Source organism: Phoca vitulina, unplaced genomic scaffold, assembly GCF_004348235.1.
Source record: "Phoca vitulina isolate PV1807 unplaced genomic scaffold, GSC_HSeal_1.0 scaffold16, whole genome shotgun sequence".
In the NCBI taxonomy this organism is placed as follows: Eukaryota; Metazoa; Chordata; class Mammalia; order Carnivora; family Phocidae; genus Phoca; species Phoca vitulina.
The window spans coordinates 28,729,805-28,748,489 of NW_022589719.1; positions in this window are offsets into that span (position 1 = coordinate 28,729,805).

Sequence of the window (18,685 nt, forward strand, 5' to 3'; positions counted from 1 at the left end):
GCAGGGAGGAGAAATTCCCCCCAATTTTCAAAGCCTGGAACTGAACTCTTGGTGGTTTCAGGTACCGAGACCTCCCAGCACACACCTGCATACCTAATCCACTACACCACCACCTCCCTCTACACACACATACACCGGCACACAAACACAAGAGATACGCACACTGCGGCAGTACTCCTGCTCGGCAAGGGGCCTGCCCCTACCCTAAACTGAAAGGGGTAGGCAGGAGGGCAAAACCCCTAGCCCCAGTGCAGCATCCTGCCCTCCCCTCCACTGAGAATGAAGTTGGAAGGTGAGCCAGGCTTTGTAAAATCAAGGATTCCTAATCCCACCCGGAGAAATCCACTTAACTGACTATACTGCACAGCTCACACCCAACCACACCTCCATCTTCCCCCAACACGGGAGGCAGCCAGCACGCACAGCCTCTGTCTCAAGTCTCCCCCAGTACTCACACACACACACACACACCCCATACTCTTGAACTTGCATGGAGCTTATTACACGCACACACACACACACACACACACGCTCGTGCGCAGGCACACACTCACCTCCACCCACAGCTTTTCGGTTGAGAAACAGATAAGGAAATTCCCCCAAGCAAACCTCCTTAAAGAGCGTTCCGGTGAAGAACAGATTTCCTTGGATTGAACGTTCTAATTAAAAATGGAAGGAAGAAAAAAAAAAAAAGGCAGTCATAGATTTCAGCCCATAATTAGTCCCTGGCCAGAAATCTCAGCCCTCATCCCTTGGTCAAGGGCCATTATGTTTTGTATACCCTGCAGCCATCCCCACCCATATGCAGCCAAGAATCTAGGATATATCCATATACCGCTTTTTGGCAAACCCCAGGAAGCCAAGCCAAAAGGCTGGGACTCCAGGGTTTCCAATCTTGACTTCTTCCTGCTCCCATCCTCAGCTCCCTCTCTCAGTGCCTAGCTAGTAAAGACCAGATAGTCTGCCCCTTCCCACCCCTACCTCGTGTCATCAATGGGCTCCACACAGGAAGGTTCCCTGCTCAGGAATCTCCCCATCTATCAACCTGAGAGTCCAGATTGGGACAGCAGAATTCATCATGGCAACGCAACAGATCTTTATAAGCATTTAGAATCATGGAGTTTTTAGAGTTGGTGGGGAGAGGACCTCTGAGAGGCCACCACTGGGGTGACAGATGGTGAAGACAAGGCCTCTATAGGGGGAAAGAACTGGCTAGGGAGCTCAGGGCCCCAGAGCTAGCAGCACAGGGAGCTGGCAAGAGAATCGGGAGGAGACCCTTGGTCCTGGCTCCAGCCTTTTGCCAACCACTATGAGATTCATGAGCAGACCCAGTGCTTGCCCCCATCTGAGAGCTTACAGCCTGTCCCTTTCAAACGTAAAAATCCCAAACTCACTCACTCCCAGGAGGCAGTAGACAGTCATTGTTCCAGAACGTCAGAGATGGACAGTCCCTCAGACATACTAGATAAATCCCATGAGATGTTGCTGTGGAGACCGAGGCTCTGGGGCATTGGGAACTTCAGTGGGTTTTACTTCCTGCCTGCATCATTGACACAGGAAAAGCTTTGAAGACACCCTTTCTCTGGGTCTCATTCACTTTGTCTAGGGGATGCAGAATCACTGGGAAGAGAGAAGAATACAGATTTATGTGGCCCTGCCATTCATAGCTGTGTGACCCCAGGCAGATTACTTGACACCCCTGGGCCTCAGTCCTCATCCATACCATGGAGATAAAAATACCACCTGTTTGACTATTATAAAGAGTAAACGAGATGATACCAGTAAGGCACTTAAAATGATACTTGGAACACAGAACTTATTCCTGATGGATCTCGAACGTACTCCTCATTACCATGTTTTGCCTCTCAAGGAAGTTCTTCTAGATGTCTGACCTCGAACCATTCAGCTGCATTTGAAGGCTACTCTCTCCTGGGGGAGCATCAACAAGAACCAAGGCCACTGTGAGTCCCCGTCTTCTGAGCACTCACGGAGAACTGGGCACAGGCAGGAAATGAAGTGTGTGGGAAGTGAGCAGGTCCTCTGAGAAAAGAGATCAGAGGGTGGGAATCACCCTAGTCCTGACTGCAGGTCGTGGCCCTCTAAGGTGAGGGCCTGGGCCTTTGGCGCTCTGCCCCTCCCCCTCCCCTCCTCCCCCGCCAACCCCCCCCCCACCCCGTAGATGGGGGCCCAGAGAAAGCTTCTCATTCTGTGACGCTGCTGGCTTCTTTGTCCTGGGTTCCATGATGTGGCAGGAAATGCTGGTAGCACATGGCTCCCCAAGGAATACCCCACTAAATACTGTGGGCCCCTCAGGCCTATTTCCGATCTGGTGTGGTCATCAGGGCCCAGGTGTCCTGGGTCGGCTTCTGGAGGAACAGAGCAGGGAGGGACGGACGTTCTGTCCCTCTGGAGCAGAGACCAGACCCGCACTCTCCTAAACAGGGCCCCTGAGGCTGCCGGGCTCTGTTGCTAGGCCACGGCTGGAGGCAGGGCTCCGGGGTTCCCCTCAGCCTCTACCTGGCATGGTCTCCAATGCTGCTGTCTCCCCACAGCTCCTGTCCCCCCTACCCTGCCCCCCTCGCCACGGGCTGAATTATTAATAAAAACGCTGAGGAAGCTGTTTGTGCAGCTCACAAGACAGAACAAACACACCTCTCTCCTTATCACCATCCGTGTGGTAAGAAGCTTCGGCTGAACATTTGCTGGATCCAGGAGGGGCAGGTGGAGACCAGCCGGAAGACAGCTTTGAAGGGCAACAGCAGGTAGAAGCATAACATGAATACCTCCTCAGGAAGGACAGAACAGCGAAGCTCTAGAAGGCAGCTCTGGCCATTCCCATGCCCACCTCGTCCCAGTGGAGACTGAGTCAATGCTTGCAGATCAATCACCTCTTGTCCCCAGACCCAGGGACCACTGAATCTCAGAGGCTTACCCACAGCCTTGGCACGCGTGGCACACTTCTGCTGGCCCCCACTTTGGAGACCTGATACTAAAGATGCATCCAGCATCCAGGGAAGAATCCTAGACTTAAAATCTGGTCTTGCCTCTGCCACCATCTACCTGTTTGGCTTTGGCCAGTGACTTGACATCTCTGGGACTCAGTTTTCTCATCCATAAAATAGGACTGTAATGGCACCACGTGGGGATGGCGAATATACTGGGGAGATCGCAAGGCAAGGGCTGGGTGTCTTTCTTGGCTCCCTTGCACCAAGGCACCTGACACCTCCCGGGCACCAAGCTCTCTGCCCCAAGCTGACCTTCCATAGCCCTGGGTCCCCATTCTGTATCCTCAGGTCATGCTTCAGGGCCAGAAGCCCCTTCCGCACTCCCAACCCCACTCACATCCTTTCTCCCTGAAACCTCCTCTCTCTCTCTATTGTCACCCTGCCACCCACCCCTCCCTCATGTGCTTGGCTCAGCCCCTCAAACTCCAAAAGATGAAAGCTGGTGCCCCTTCTCCTTGCCAGCTGCTGTGTGGGATAGCCCCGGCCTCAGGCAGAATCTTGGCCTGAGGCCTCTGTTTTCAGATACCCCCTACCTCTCAGTCTTGGGCAGCTCCGGGACCCTGACGTAGGTTGAGAGCCATGGGATCCAGTGAGATGCCCTTATCAGGATGTACTGTAGAAGCACCTTGGCTTGCCAATTACAAGCTGAGTGACCTGGGATAAATCACTTGATTCTTCTGAGCCTTAGCTTACCAGTCTATACTACAAGGATATTGGTTTTTAATCTCGATTCCACCTTGGACTCCTTTGGGAATCTAATGAACGCCATGGACCTCCCCCTCCCTAGAAAAATTCATATTCAAATATAGACACAATATTTTGCCCATAATTGGGTGGGAGGGGGTCCTACAGGTTTCAGATGAAAATCCCTGGTTCAGAGGCCTACAAGGTTGCTTCCAACTCTGCCAGTCTGTGCCCAGTTTTCGGCCCTACTCACCTCCCCGCAGGGATTCCTGGGATCAGGTAGGGGTGGGCTGGCGGTCTAACCCCACCATTTGTCCCTCCGGCTCAGCGGACCCCTCCCCCGGCGCTTGCTGTGGTTGACGCCAGCTTGCCTGCAGCTCAGACCAGCGTTTCAGTACCTTTTGGAGGCTACCGAACAGGCTTCACCTGCCTTTCAAGGTATTTAAAGGTTCTTTGACCAAATGCTTTTTGATCCTCCGCTGATGGGAACCAAGCAGAGGCTCTTTCACCAACGGCCCCCTCCCCCCATATATTAGTGACTAAGAGCTCTTTTGATATTGCAGAAGCCTTCCGTGGTTTGTTCAAAGCCCTGGCCCTTGTGGCCACCTCCTCCAGAGACCCAAACCGGTCAGCTCCAGCCGCCACCACCCACCCCCAGCGGTGGCCTAGTTAATAGGGGCCCCCCAGCGCTAGACGGCTCCGGCCTGCAACTGGGAGACCCCAGACCTAAGCCCAGCTGGTAGAGGCGCTGCTGCAGTAAAGCCCCGCTCCTCCCAGGGAGCCCCCGCCCCAGTCCGGGTAAGATGGGGTCGAAGTGTCCCCCCAGACCCTGGGGAAACACGTCTCTTCTTCCCGCCCAACTTAGGCTGCACAGACAGGCATGCGGCCCACGGGTTCGATCAACCTGTTTCCAGGGTCCAGTAAATGTGATCCCTTAGCCTGGGGCTAAGAAGGGGAAACTGAGGCTTTGAGAAGTCCCGGGTATAGGCGTTGGTGTATGAGGGACAGGAGCCGGCACCCACCGACTCAAGACCTTCGCCCGCTCCGCAAGCCCCCATCACAGCCGACGTCACTCTGCCCCCCGCTCTCCTACTCCTGCAGGGCCGCGCAGAAGGCCCTGGGGTGGGCGCCAGCTGCAGAATCCGTGGGGGGCGGTGGACGAGGCCCTGGACTCCGGGCCGCCACTGCCCCGCGACGGGCGCCCCCAGCGCGGCTGCTCTTCTGGCCAACTTGGACCGACCCACCCCAGGCGCCCCGAGTCTGCCGCGGGGTGGGGGCCGGGGCCGGGGCGGAGATGCGCGTGCGCGGAGGGGGCGCCGCCGCGGAGCCCGCGTGAGCTGGTGAATTACCGTGTGCTGGAGAGGACGCGTCTGCCCCCGCCCGCGGTGGGCGGGGGGAGAGGCGCGGGTGCACCCAGAGCCCAGGTGGGGGCCGCGACATGCCCTGAAGGAGCCCCAACACTGGACTGAGACCCCAGCTGGAGTTGAAGACTGCAGTGGGGGTGGGGTCCTATTTCTCAGCAGGTGAAAGGGTTATCAGCACCGAGAGAGCTGTGCCTGCCCCCAGTCCAGGATGTCTGGCTCTGCACTTGGGAGATCGTAGGAGGGACCCAGCACTCCGGGAGCTGCGCGAGTTCAGGTCACCTGGCCCCTTCTCTCTTAAAGGCTCCTTGGGGTACTGGGCTCCTTGGGCCGCCCAGACCAAGCGCCAGAATCCAGTCCTGGCCTTGTAATAATTATATCAGCAGCTGCCACTATTTATTGAACTCTGAAGGCTTGACAGCCCAAGTGCCAAGTGCATAACAAGCATTATCCCACTGGGTCGTCACAGCAGCCCCATGAAGTCTGGTTGTGATCCCCTCCTGAAGGTGAAGAAGCTGAGGATCAGAGGGGGTATGGCTTGCCTGAGGTCACAAAGCCGAGAGAGATGAGGGATGGGGGCAGCTAGGAGTCACACCCAGCTCTGACCTGTTCTAGAGTCTAAGCCTTCAACCACTAGGCTTTGCTTTCTTTCACTTTGGAGCTTTCTGGAGGCTGGGCAGGCCCCTGCTTCTGCCCTTCAGCCCAGTTTGGCCCAGCTCATGGGAGATAACGGGAGAACAGAGGTGGGGCAGCCCTGGAAAAGAGTGGGACCCCCACCCCCCACCCCTGATTCTCTGGCTGCTCCATTTCCTCCTGGATCCTCTCTCTTCCTGCCCCTCAACTGTGGGTGTCCCCCAAGGCTTTGTCCTCAGCGGTCATCTGCTTTCTCACCCCACGCTCTCCCCCGTGTGAGCTCATGCACTCCCACCGTTTCAGCCTAACTTCCCAACTCCGTCTCTGGGGCCCTCAACTCCCTCCCAGGCTGGCATCTGCCTCTGTGAAGCATTCCCCCTCCCCCAGTGGAGTAAATTCATTATCCGCCTTAGAGCAGCTCCTCCCTGAGACCATACCAAGCCTGTTAAGGCTCCATCCCTCTCCCAAGCTCTAGATCAGGTCCCCAAAGCCTCCTACTGCTCTTCCCCCACACTGGATCGGTTTCAGAGGCTTCAGACCCTTTCTCTGTGGACCCTCTCACACCCACATGGTAACCCTGGCAGCTGCCTCCCTCAGTCAGACTCTCACAACCCTCCGCCTCCACCTTCGCAGCAGCTCCAAACCAGGCGCCACCCTCCTCCATTCCAACCCAGTGCCCTCCCTGGCTCCCTTGTGCAGCTCCCCAGCTCTCTGGCCAGCCCCCCCCCCCCCAAGGCTTTGATCGCCTCCCCACAGCCTGTGGAGTCAGGTACAGGAAACTTTGCCTGAAACAGAGTCTCCCCTGTACGTGGACCCTGCCCTCCTTGTCCTACCTTCAGTTAAAAACTGTTCCTGAATTTCTGCCATGTGTTTCCCCCCTTCGAAGCTCCATCTCAAAAGCCACTTCTTCCAAGGAGCCATCCCTGATTCTCCCAGGTGAGTTTGAACTCTCCTCTTCTGTAGCCTCAGCCCTGGTGGAATTATCCACTTGAGTAGTGTTTGTATATCTCTCTAATCCTGCTCTCTGCCCACCTCTCCCACCTATGCAATGGGTTGGGAGCTCCTTTAAAGGCAAGGATGGTCCATTACTATTCTCATCTTCATTCATTTTTTTAAATTGATCCATTTAGCAAACACTGAGTAGCTACTGTGTGCTAGGCGCTGCAAATACAGGATCTCTGCTCTGGGCTCCTCCTCTGGGTAATTGGCATACAATGGGTCAAAGGCACTAATGGAGGGATGCTCAGGGCACATTCAGGGATAACTTTGCCCTGGGAAAGCATTTCTCCAGGCTCTGGAATGCCAGGTCCTGGCCTAGGTACTAAGAAAGAATACAAGCTGGAGTAAGACCAAGCCCAGGATTGTAGATATATAGAAACAATATGATCTGTGGGCAGTGTGGATCTGAACAGAGTGCTGTGAAACCATAGAAGACGGGATAATGACTTTGGCCCTGGGGAAATCCAGAAGCTTCCCAAATGCCCAGTACTTGCACCAAGTGGGAGCCTCTTAAATCTTTGCTGAATTAAATTAGGTGGGGAGAAGGGGATATAGTAGAAGCTGAAGAAGGAAAGGTTATGGAGGGGAGGGCAATGACAGAGCATTGTCACATGTCTACACAAGATGGCCCTGCTACCCACCCCAGAGGGAGGGCTTGTGGATAAATGAGATCATGAGTGTGCAGTGCTCCGAACTCTTGGGAAGAAAGGATATATATATGTGTGTATATATATATATATATATACATATATATATCGCTGATATTATTAGTCTCTTCCCATCAGATCAGTAAGTTGTTCTTTCCGGGAAGTCTGTTTCCCCCTCAGAAAATCAGGTGTACCCCATGACAACTTGATTCTCACTCTGGGCCTCAGTTTCCCCATGTGCAGCGTGAGGATGTGGGTTGAGGCAGTCCTGAATGTCTCCGGCTCCTCCAGGGAGGGGCTCTGTGGGACAGCTGTGCCTGCCTAGGAGCTGCCTTCTGTCTTCTCCTGCCCAACACACCCCGGGCTGAGCACGGGAGTCCAGGTGATGTCACAAAGGCCGCTCCCTGTCTTGTTTATCTTTCTGGGCAAACAAGAGCACACAGACAGGGAGACAAGTGTGGACTTTCTGGCTGGAAGCTCCCCTGTAAATTTTGGGGTAGAGGCTGCAGGCCTGCGTTCTGAAAAGCCCAGGGGCACCTGGGTGGCTCAGTCGTTAAGCGTCTGCCTTCACCTCAGGTCATGATCCCGGGGTCCTGGGATCGAGCCCCGCATCGGGCTCCCTGCTCGGTGGGAAACCTGCCTCTCCCTCTCCCACTCCCCCTGCTTGTGTTCCCTCTCTCGCTGTGTCTCTCTCTGTCAAATAAATAAATAAAATCTTTAAAAAAGAAAAGCCCTCCTGTGTGGGCCCCTTCCCTCATTCAGTTCTGGGGTCTGGGTTCCCCTGGGGAACACGAATCCTTCTCCAAAGCCCCATGGGCTTCTCGCTTTATGGCCAGAAGTGTTGAGGTACAAAATGCCCCCCGTGAATGGGGATGGAGGCTGTAGTCGGGGGAGAGAGAAGCTTCTACCAAAAACCTCCTTTCCCCTCTCCGCTGTGTGCTCCCTGCTCATTCACTGCGCTCAACTAGCATTTGCCTCCTACCCCTTTCCATAAATCAGACACCTTGGCCGTGTCCCTGCCCCCCCTCTTCTCCTTACCCTGCACACGTAATTGGGGATAAGGGCTGGCATTTCCCCTCCGGGCTATCTCTCCAGTCCTTCTCAACACCCCTGCCCTCCCCCAGGCCCTCTTGTGTCTCACCAGCTCCGTCCCTGGGCCCCCTCCTCTGCCTCCAGCTGCCCCCCCTCCCATCCACTGTCCTGTGCACATCTAGGCACGAGCACGGCCACGTTGCTCTCCAGCTCAAGGCCCTTCCGTGGGTCCCCACTACTCTTGAGGAAAAGCTCCCTCTCTGTCTAGCAGGCAGGGCCTTCCTGACCTACCCAGAGAGACGAAGTGATCTTGGAGAGGGTTCTGGGGGTGAGAAAGAGCTGCGGAAAGGATGGTGTTGGGGGCATCTTTCAGACAGAGGGAAGGGCGAGTAAAAAGGCAGTGTGGGAAAAGTCAGAAACCTGACTGGGGTGGGTGGCTGGGGGTTTCAGACACACCTACGGTGTGCCAGGCACTGTCCCCATGCTGGGTCTCCAGCAGTAACCAAAACAAAGATCCCATTGGGCAGCTGGCATCTAGCAGCAGGAGAGAGGCAACGGTAAATAAATGTCCTTATATGTTAGGGGATGATGAGTGGTAGGAAAACAAAGGTTCACGAGAAGCAAGGTTATCTGGAAGGCTGGAGATGGATTGAGGAGGTGACATCTGGGCACAGACTTGAGGAAGGTGAGGGATTTAGCCCTGTGGCTATTTGGGTAGCAGTATACCAAGAATAGGGAATCGCCAGTGCAAAGGCCCTGGGGTGCAACTGCGCTTGGAGAGTTTGAAGCCAAGCCAGGAGGCTTGTGGGGCTGGAGTAGAGAGAGTGAGGCAGAAAGGAATAGGGGAGGAGGTCTGGAGAGAAAGGGGGAGTGGGGAGGGTGGGTCACTGTAGGAACTGTGGGAGATGGGAAGCTTCTTGTGAGGTAAAGGGACATGAGCAGACTTAGACTACCAAAGGATCGCGCTGTGTGTTGAGGGAGCCGGGGCAGGGAGACCGGTTTGGAGGCTGTTGCAGTGATGCACATGAGAAACCATGGCAGCTCAGAGCATGGGGCTGGTGGGGAGTAGTGGATTCTGGATCTATTTTGAAGGCAGAACCGACAGGATTTCTTGATGGATTGGTTGTGGTCATGAGAAAAAGAGAGGAGGCAGCATCACCTCCAAGGTTTGGGCCACAACAATGGAAGGATAGGATTGCCATCGACCGGAAAGGGCAGCTCGAATTGGAGCAGCCCTGTTTCTGTCTTCTCTTCATTATTCCCCACCCAGAAAGAGCCTTTTTAGACTTTTTTTCTCCAGTTATTGCCTATGCAATCTTAACACTGGGATTTAAGTGATAATACTATATAATACTATAATGCATATATGTTTATGGACTCTGGCCCTTTGAAGAGTCACAAACCATTGCAGCATCTAAGAGTTTTTGCTCCCCAAGAGCCAGTTTTCACCCCTCCCTCCCCCAGGGAGGTGGCTGCCCATGGAGAATGGACGGTTCCAGCAAGCAAGGAGCTCAGGTTCACCGGATCATTGGATTCGAGCTGTCTGTTCCAGGGAGAAGGTGTCGAAGCCACAGTTGGGTATTTGAAGTCCAGGCTGGAGGTACGGGGTTTGGCTGTCATCGGCATACAGCTGGTGCTTAAAGCAGCAAGACCAGAGATGGCCAGGGGAGTGAGTACAGACAGAGACCAGGACCAGACTGGGGGCTGGAAGAAGGAACCAGCAGAAACCCAGAAAGAAGGCACGGAGAGGTTGCTGGGAACCAGCTGAGCACAACAAGCCTGGAAGCCAACCAGAAAGAGTTGTTCAGGGGAAGAAACGCCAACCTGTGTCCAATGCGGTGGGGAGGGCCCGTGGTGGCAGACTGAGCCCCGCGGAGGCCACTGGAGATCTGGATGGGCATTTGCAATGGAGTGGGAGGAGGGGGTGAAAGCCAGATTGGAGTGGTTTCAGCGGAACAGGAGGAGGGGAGCATCCCTGCAGAGGGGAACAGGGAATGGGTGGGAGCAGCAGGGGAGGTGGGATCACGACAGGTTTGAGGGAAACGGGAGGAAGAGCAGTGAGCTGGCTCGCTGATGGGGGTGCTGGGGGCGAGAGGGTAAAACTGATGCTGTGGAGACAGAGGAGGCCCGGGGAGACCTGCTGGAGCGGTGTCCTTGAGCCGAGCGGAGGGCTGGGCTCCAGCGCCCCTGCCCGGCCCACTGGATGGAGGCGGGAGCGGGGGCAGTCATGCCTCATAGGACGAGGGAGGCAGAGCGTGTGGGTGCAGATGCTGGTGGGGGCGGATGTGCCCGCGCATCCAGAAGCACTTCTGAGAGACTGGATTGTGTTCGGGAGTGTGGGAAACAAGGTCAACAGCTGAGAGCGAGGGTGGGGGAGGCATGGGGGGGCGGGGAGATCGTGAGAAGCAGTCACCCACGATCAGGGCGGCGGGTGTGAAGGGGTCAGCTGCCTACCTCTCCAGCTCCCCGGGGTCCCCCACTCGCCTGAGCTCCAGGTGTTCACTGCTCTGGCTGTCCCGAGACAGGGCCTCTCCTTTCCCTCAGCATTTCTGTTACCAGTCAGGCAGCCAGCGTTTGAATTCGCCGTGACTCACTTGCTGGGGAACCCCGGGCGAGTATTTTAATGTCCCCGTGCCTCAGTTTCCTCGTATGTGGACGAGGGACAAGGGGTAGGAGTATCCCCTGCTGTTCTGCCCCCGTTGCCTGGCACGGATGAGGGCTCAGTAAATGAAGCGAGAAGGCGTGGATGGAGGGAGAGGAGTTTGCTCAGGGCCCCTGGCACTGAGGGGTGGGCTGAAGAGGGCTAGTGTCCGATCTATGTCCTGGCTGACGGCAGACCTGTTCCCCCAGCCCCATGCTCAGCTTCCACCACGCAGCTGGGGGCCCTCACCTAGCTCTCGGGTGAGCAGTGGCCAGCCGGGGACCGACCCACCAGCGCCGCCCAGGACCGTCCCTAGCTGGCCTTCTCTCAGCATGGCCCACCAGCGCAGCCCAGGACCGTCCCTCACTGGCCTTCTCTCAGCATGGCCCACCAGTGCAGGGAGGGACAGAAGAGCTAGAGTTGGCACCTCTTCCCCTGGCCCCACCCTCGGGACTTCCTCCTCAGCCTGGCCCTTCCTGTTTTCCTCCCTGGCCCCTGGAGGCCATTTCCTCCAAGGAGTCACAACAGGATGTTGCTTTCTTTCTCCAGATCCCAGCACTTTCTGGACTTGCAAACTTCCAGATCTGGGCCTTTGGGACCCCTTAGATAATTGTCTGCTGGCTAGTCCCTTCCTCAAGGCTGTGATGCCAGGGCCTCTGCTGGGGACATAGAGTGTGTGTATATGTGTGTATGGAGGAGATAGGAGGCTTCATGGGGGCCAGTGTGGCCTTGTATTCCTCCAGTGGGCTGGCAACACACCATGGAAAGACCATGGGATGGGAGCTGGCATCCCTAAGAGGGGGCTCACAGCCCTGGCATGGGTACCTGCCCTGCCATGCCCAGCGGGGGCCTCTTGCTCCTGGAACTTCACCCATCCCTCACCCCCCTACAACCTGGAGGAAGCATTAAAGACTCCCTTATAGGGGGCCTGCCAGGAGCAAGAGCTAATGGCCAGAATGGGCTCTGTAGACTGTTATGAGATCTGCAATGTTCCTTACCGTTCCCCAATGCCTGGCAGGGAGGAGTGGGGAGGGAGCTGTTAAGTGCCAGGTGTTGGTAAGGCTGGAGTGGGGGTGGGATCTGATGAAGTGCTCAGCAAGGCCCTCGCCCTGCCCTTCAGCCCCTTAATGAACTAGGCGGCGCCCACCATCAGCTTGCTTCTTGGGCCCAGCTGCCCTGCTCACGCATGTGTCCCATAAGCAGGCAACCTGATAGAGCCCAGGCTCTGGGACATCCCCCCGAAACTGGCTGCCGCCCCCTTCCCATGCCTCGTGTCCAGCCCCGCCCCTCAGCCCCTCCCTCTGGGTACCCCGGAGGGGAAAGGTCCTTGCTCCCAGGTAGGACCATGTCACAGGGTCCAGGAGGAGTCCCTGGAGCTGGGGGACTTCAGTCATCACTTGGCAATGCCCTCCCTGCACTGCCTGGAGAAACCAAACAGAAAGGGCTTGGGACGCGCCTAAGGATGCACAGCCGTTCTTTCTGGGATACTAGCTGCCTGGCTATGCAACAGACTCCCCCGCTGCCCCTCAGGGGACTATAGAATGAAAGAAGTCACCCCTTTCTCCTCCGACCGGTGACGCTGAGCCAGAAGGAGCATGGCACAGAGTGATGACGACCCTTCCCTTTTATGGAGGGCCTGCGATGTGTCAGGCAGTGTTCTGGGGGCTAGCAACACAGTGGTCCGTGAGGCCAAATCTACCCTCCTGGGGCTCCTGTTCAACCCTTACATCACCCCATGAGCTCAGAATTTACAGGTGGAGAAACGGAGGCTCAGAGAGATAGGGAGTGAAGTGAGGTCCTATGCCCAGGGAGTGGCAGAGCCGGGATTCGAGCCCAGGTCTGTCAGTCTCCATCGGCAGCCCGATCTCTTACCCACTGTCAGAGCACGCAGAGCCCGAACTGGGAGTCAGAAGACAGGCATTGGCCACTCCCTGGGGTCTGAGCTTTGGGACAGTCTTCCCCTCCCTGGGCCTCAGTTTCCTCATACGCAAGTGACCCAGAAAGTTCGTTCCAGTATTTCTGCAATTCTGAAATGTCAAAAGACCTAGCAGGCTGTCTGGCTAGAAGATCCAGGCAGGAATTCCTTTTCTCCCCACCACTGTACTCCAGGTGGGAGGGAGGACAGGGACCCAGCTCAGCCATGAACAAACCTTTGCCACATGGGGGAGGACTAGGAGCCGTGGGCAGGCTTGGACCCTGACCTCACAGCAGCCTGGCCTGCCTTTGCCTCAGTCCTCAAGGTGGCCCTGTTTTCCATCCCTGCTGCTGGTCCCAGCCTGACTCTGCCCCCTCTAACTCGATCTGTTACCTTGGGGAAGCCCGGGCCCCTCCCTATGCCTTGTTTCCACATTTACTGCATGAATCCATTTCTGAAGTGCCCCTGACTCTGCCAATCCGATTCTAAAAGCCTGTTGAGCCCTTCATGGGGGCCCAGACCTTCCTGGAAATGATGCGAGGCCCGGCCTGTCTGCTGACCATGAGCTCTATTCCTGCCCCACACTCTCCCCATAAACCAGAAAGGGAAGAATGACCCGCCTCAGACTGGTCCTAGGGCTTCCCTGTCCCCTCTCTGTCCTCGCCCACACCTAGGCTCTGCGTCAGGGATGTCTCCTCCACCACCTCCCCCAGCCAGTCACGGGGTGGAGAAGATAGGAGGCGGGCAGCCAGAGGATCACGACAGGTAGGGCTGGGTGGTAGCAAGGACGCCACAGAGACCAGGCTCCGCAGAAAGGCATTTCTCATCACGGGCACGCCTGCCAGGTGGTGGGAGGACCATTTCTTTTCTTTTTTTATCCCCATCCAAAGTGGCTGGGAGGGAGGGGGGCCCAGGAGGAGAGACTCCTGAGATGAAAGACAGGGCTCTATGGCCTAGACTCAGACTGGTGGGCACTAGACCCCAGGGAACCTCCCGTTCCCCCAGGACCCAGTCCTCTCCTTCAGGTCTTGTGGGCTTGAGTGCCCTGCCCCACCCATTTCACTGATGAGGCAGCAGAGAGATGACTGGTCGCTCAGGGGGCATGGGGTCAAGTGGGCAGCCTCCTGGGAGTCCTCTGTCCTCTTCAGGCAGGGATAGGGGTTTGGAAAGCTTACCCAATGGGAGGGAATGATCTCCCCTCCTTCTGGTAGAGAGGGGGGAATGAGCTAGGCAATAGGGAAGAGCCGAGTGTAGCCCAACTGTTGAGAGTTCCCAGAATTCGCCATGCTTCCTCTATACTTCAGACCTCTGCCCGGGCTGTCCCCTCTTCCTAGAACTCTTTCCTCCACCTGATTAACTCCTTCGCACCCTCCAAGTCATAATTATATGTTGCCTCCTCCAGGAAGCTCTCCCTGGTTTCCCCAGGGTCAAGTAGCCCTGATGTGTGCTCCACTGCTCCCTGGGCTTCCCCACCCAGGACACTAATCAGCTGCTATGTAGTTGTGTTTCTTCTCCTTAGACTGGCAGCTCTTTGAGAGCAAGGCTGTGCCTTATTAGCCTCTAACATCTGGATCCCACTACCCAGCATGGAACAGGGTACACAGTTTACTCCAAGAGCTGTTTGTTGAATGACTGAATGATTGAATGAACATCTATAGAGATCAACTAGGTCCCAGGCCTGTGAAGGGGCCCAGTGGTGAAGAAAAACCAGCCCTAGCCCTGTGGAGCACCCCCATGCACAATGGTCCAGGACACTGTCCAGAGCGATGATGCACAGGGGATGCTGAGAACTCAGAGAAGGGAGGGAGGGGTAGCATGGGAGAAAGGATCCTAGGAAGCTCTGGGAAAAGGTACGAGGGGCCTAGATGACAGATAGTTTGGATCAATGGTGACAGCTTGGGGGTGCTGGCTTAGTGACCCCAAAATAGGTTGCTTTGTCCCAAACCTGGGACTGCACCCAGGAGAGGACCGGTGAAGGGGTCACTGGACAGGGGATTCGGGTCACGGTGTTATGGAGAGCCATTTCCAGGCAAGCGTCATGCTCAAGGTAACACAGCCAGACAGCGGCTCCCCGCCAGGGCTCTGGGCCATCCGCTGCCCCACACCCCCCACCTGGCAGCCTCCCGGCTCTGGGCAAACAAGCTGCCCCGGGCCCCAGAGACGCAGTGCCAGAGGGAGGTAACAATAAAAGCTTATCAAACAGCATGTAGGAGGCAGGCACAGATTTCAGAGGCGAAATAATCTGTGTCTAATGTTCACTTAGCAGAGCGTGAGCCTCTGAAATGTCAGCGCTCGCGGTCTGACCCTGCAGTGGCCAAAGCTTTTGAAGCGGAGGGAAACGGAGTCATCCTGCCTTCCTAGAGCTCTGCGGTGTAGGTGAGAGAGTTTCAGATGCCAGCCCATCCTGGTGGTCCCAGCTGGCTGCATCTAGGGAAGTCAAGCATCTTTTTAGGTCCCGGAGAGGCCCTCCGGGAGCACGGAGTCAGAGCTGCCCATTTATAGATGGGGAGACGGGAGGTTGGCCGTGGGGACCCACCACTGATTGACTTCGGAGCTGGTTTTACCCGTGAGCCTCTGCTGCTGCTGAGTGCCCTGGTATCCCGCCCCAGGGGCAGAGGAGAGGGGTCCTGCCCTTATCCAGCACCAGCCCTCACAGGGCCATGGAAATGATGCCGCACAGGGCATCTCACCTCTGAGCCCGCGTGCTGGCCTCGGGGCCTGCTTCTACCTGTTCAATCTCAGGCACATCCTCAGCCCTCCTGGACCTCAGTTTCCCCATCTGTCAAGTGGCTGGAAACCGGTGCAAGATTCCATCCTTCTACAATATCCTACAAATGATGAATAAGGCAACCGCCCCACAGCCTCCCTTACTCTCCCTCTTTTCCACAGCTTGGGGTCTTTGTTTCGTTCACTGAGGTACCCCAGAAGGTGCAGGAATGCCTGCAGCATAGCAGGTGCTCAGTAAATATCGGGGGCTTTGAAACTCCCAGCAGGCACCCGACTTCCCCACGGAGGGCCCCCTCCTGATTAATAACGGCCCCCCATCCTCCAGGGTCTGTTTAGTCCCCTCCTTGGGGCTGCATTGCAGACTGATATGCACGTGTTGATATGCAAATCTGGAAGCCTCCCCTGTTTCTATTCCACCTTCTCCTTTCCATAGTGGGTGCGTGGGAGCTAGCCATGTCTTCTTTTAGACCACCCCCCCAGCGCGGCTAGGCTGAGTGCCAGGGCCTGGGTGGTACAGCCGATGCTTGTTCGGGTTGTTTACAGTCGGCCCAGTGACTCACGCACAAACAGCCGGGGGAAGGCTCTGCCCAGGCTGGGCCCAGGCATGGGGAAGCAAGGGAGACCAGGGTCTTAAAAGCTCACTGAGATCCTGGAACAAGGGCAGGGGGGCCAAAGACCTTCCAGAATAGTCCTGGCCCAAGGGAGCAGGCCTGGGGAGTTGAGGGGCCAAAGACGGCTGGGCCAGGGTTGAGAAGATCTGTTCTGGCTCACAGCCACTGATTCTTTTGTTGCCAACCCTCGATCCAGGCCTCCCTCTGGGCTGGGAGCTGGGGGACCTGAGATGCGTCAGGCCCCATCTTGGCCTTTAGGAGCTTACAGGTTGATATAGATATACCCGGGTAGCAGGTGTTAGGGGTTATAATGGAGGCAGCCACGAGGTTCTATGGGGGTGCAGATGAGGTTGTCATGCATTCAGTGGGCTGAGACTTTACTGGAGGAAGGCCCTTCCCAGCGAAAGGAACAGCACATGCGAAGACACAGAGGCCGGGCTCAGACAGCAGGGAAACGTCCCTGCGGGCCCTGCCCTCCTGCTCCTAGACCGCGGGCCACGCCCACCCCTCTCTGATGGTTTCGTCTGAGAAAGTAGAGGTGGGGTTGCTTGGGCTCGTGGTTGGGGATTCTCCTAAACGTTTCCCATGGGCCTCTCCAGGTCTGACAGCGATTCTGTGGGAGCATGCGTGGGCGAGTTACTGACGGGGCAGGGCTCTGGGCGACAGTGAGGTCCCGGTGGCTGGGCAGGCAGGACAAACAGGGCTGTCTGTTTAGGCAAGGAGGGGAACCCGGAGTAGTCAGCCAATTAGACTGTCTCTCCAGACCCAGTGTTTGCTGATGGAATAAGGGAGTCGGGTGTGCCAGGAGCAGGGAATGAGGTGGCCCTGATCTGCACACACGTGGGCTTTCCCTTGGAGCGCGTGCCCTGGAGAGCCGGGCAGGGCTCTGTCTGGCAGAGCCCTTGGAGCGCCATACCCACTAATGGAGGTGCTCAGAGAAGGCAGGCCAGGCTGGGTCTCGAGCCCTCCTCCCCAGCCTCTGGCTCCGCCTGGGGAAAGGGGTAGGGGGTGTGGCCGTCCCCCTCTGGGAGAGAAGAAAGACGCTGGGGTTCCAGATCCTACGCCGGGGCACGAGTGGCTCCGTGGCTCTGTAGGAAGGCTCCAGAGTCACACACACTGTGGTTCACACTTGCTAGCCATGTGGTCTTACCTAACCTTTTGTGCCTCAGGTCCCTCACCTGTGGGCTGGGGACGAGGAGAACCACCCACCCGTGAGGCCAGCTGGTAATGAAGCCTTCAGAAGGTGCATGCTGACAGCTTCATAAGCTTTGGCTGCTCTTATTATTCCCGAGGATCCTGACAGCTGCCCCCAGTTCTAGGAAGGGGCAGCCCCATAGAGAAAAAGTCCCACAATCCAGGCAAGAGTAGGAGAGAGGAGATGGAAGACCCCAAAATTCATAGGGAGCCTGGGGTTGGGCGGGGGTGCCTCTGCCCCTCATCCCTCTCCACTGTACCCCATCCACACCCCAAAGAAGTCAGCAGTTTAATGGTCCTCTGATGGATTCCCCCACTCCCATCCCAATACACACACAGGCCTCAGGAGAGAAAAACCTTCATGCTCTAGGTCTGGTTGGCTGGAGAAGCAGGGAGGGAGCCAGACAACCATTCCATCATGCAGATGGAAACACTGAGGCCCAAGTGTCAGGGAAACAAGTCATACAGCATCCATCGGGGCCAGGGAGAGACCCCAGGCCTCCTGAGGCCCCAGCCTGGACCCCTGCCTCATTTGTGGAGAGCAGTGAGGCTCAGAGTCCCCTAATACCAGGCCAGTTGTGTCTTCGCTCCACCCTGTCCTTCTAGGGGGCCCAGCCACCCTGGACACACCCTCTGTGGTGCCCGGCTCCCCCAGGGGAAGCAGATGGTGCCGGGCCTGCCAAGAAGTGTGTGTCCTGGAGCCCAGCTGTTGCATAGATGTGAGCCGCGGCGGCGGGGGGGCGGCAGGGGAGGCTGCAGGGTGGGGGTAAGAAAAGCAGGGACCCTTGGCAGCGCAGGCCTGAGTCACCCCTCAGCCCAGCAGTGGTAATGAGCGGATTAGAGTCATTATAGCCGAATGACTCGGCGTGCCCTCTCTCACCAGAGCAACCGCTGGCCAGGGCTGCTCTCACGCGGCCGTCCCTGTCCCCGCTGTCATGCCAGTCCCGCCTTGCTCCTGCCCTCCCGGCGACCTCACCTTCCCAGCAGCTTCGCTTCGGTGGCCTTCACATGCCTCATTAGGGCCTCCCGGGCATGCCCACCTCGCACTTCCGAGATGTCACCCCACCCCCCTTCTCCTGGGCTTGGCAGGGGGGACCCTGGAGCCTGACTTGGAGGCTGGATAAGGGGGCCCAATCATCCCTGCCCAGGGAAACTGGTATAAAATCCCCCTGTCCACCTCCCCCTGGAACCGGGGCCAGGACAGGGTGTGGCAGGGACCCAGCCACCAGGGCCCGT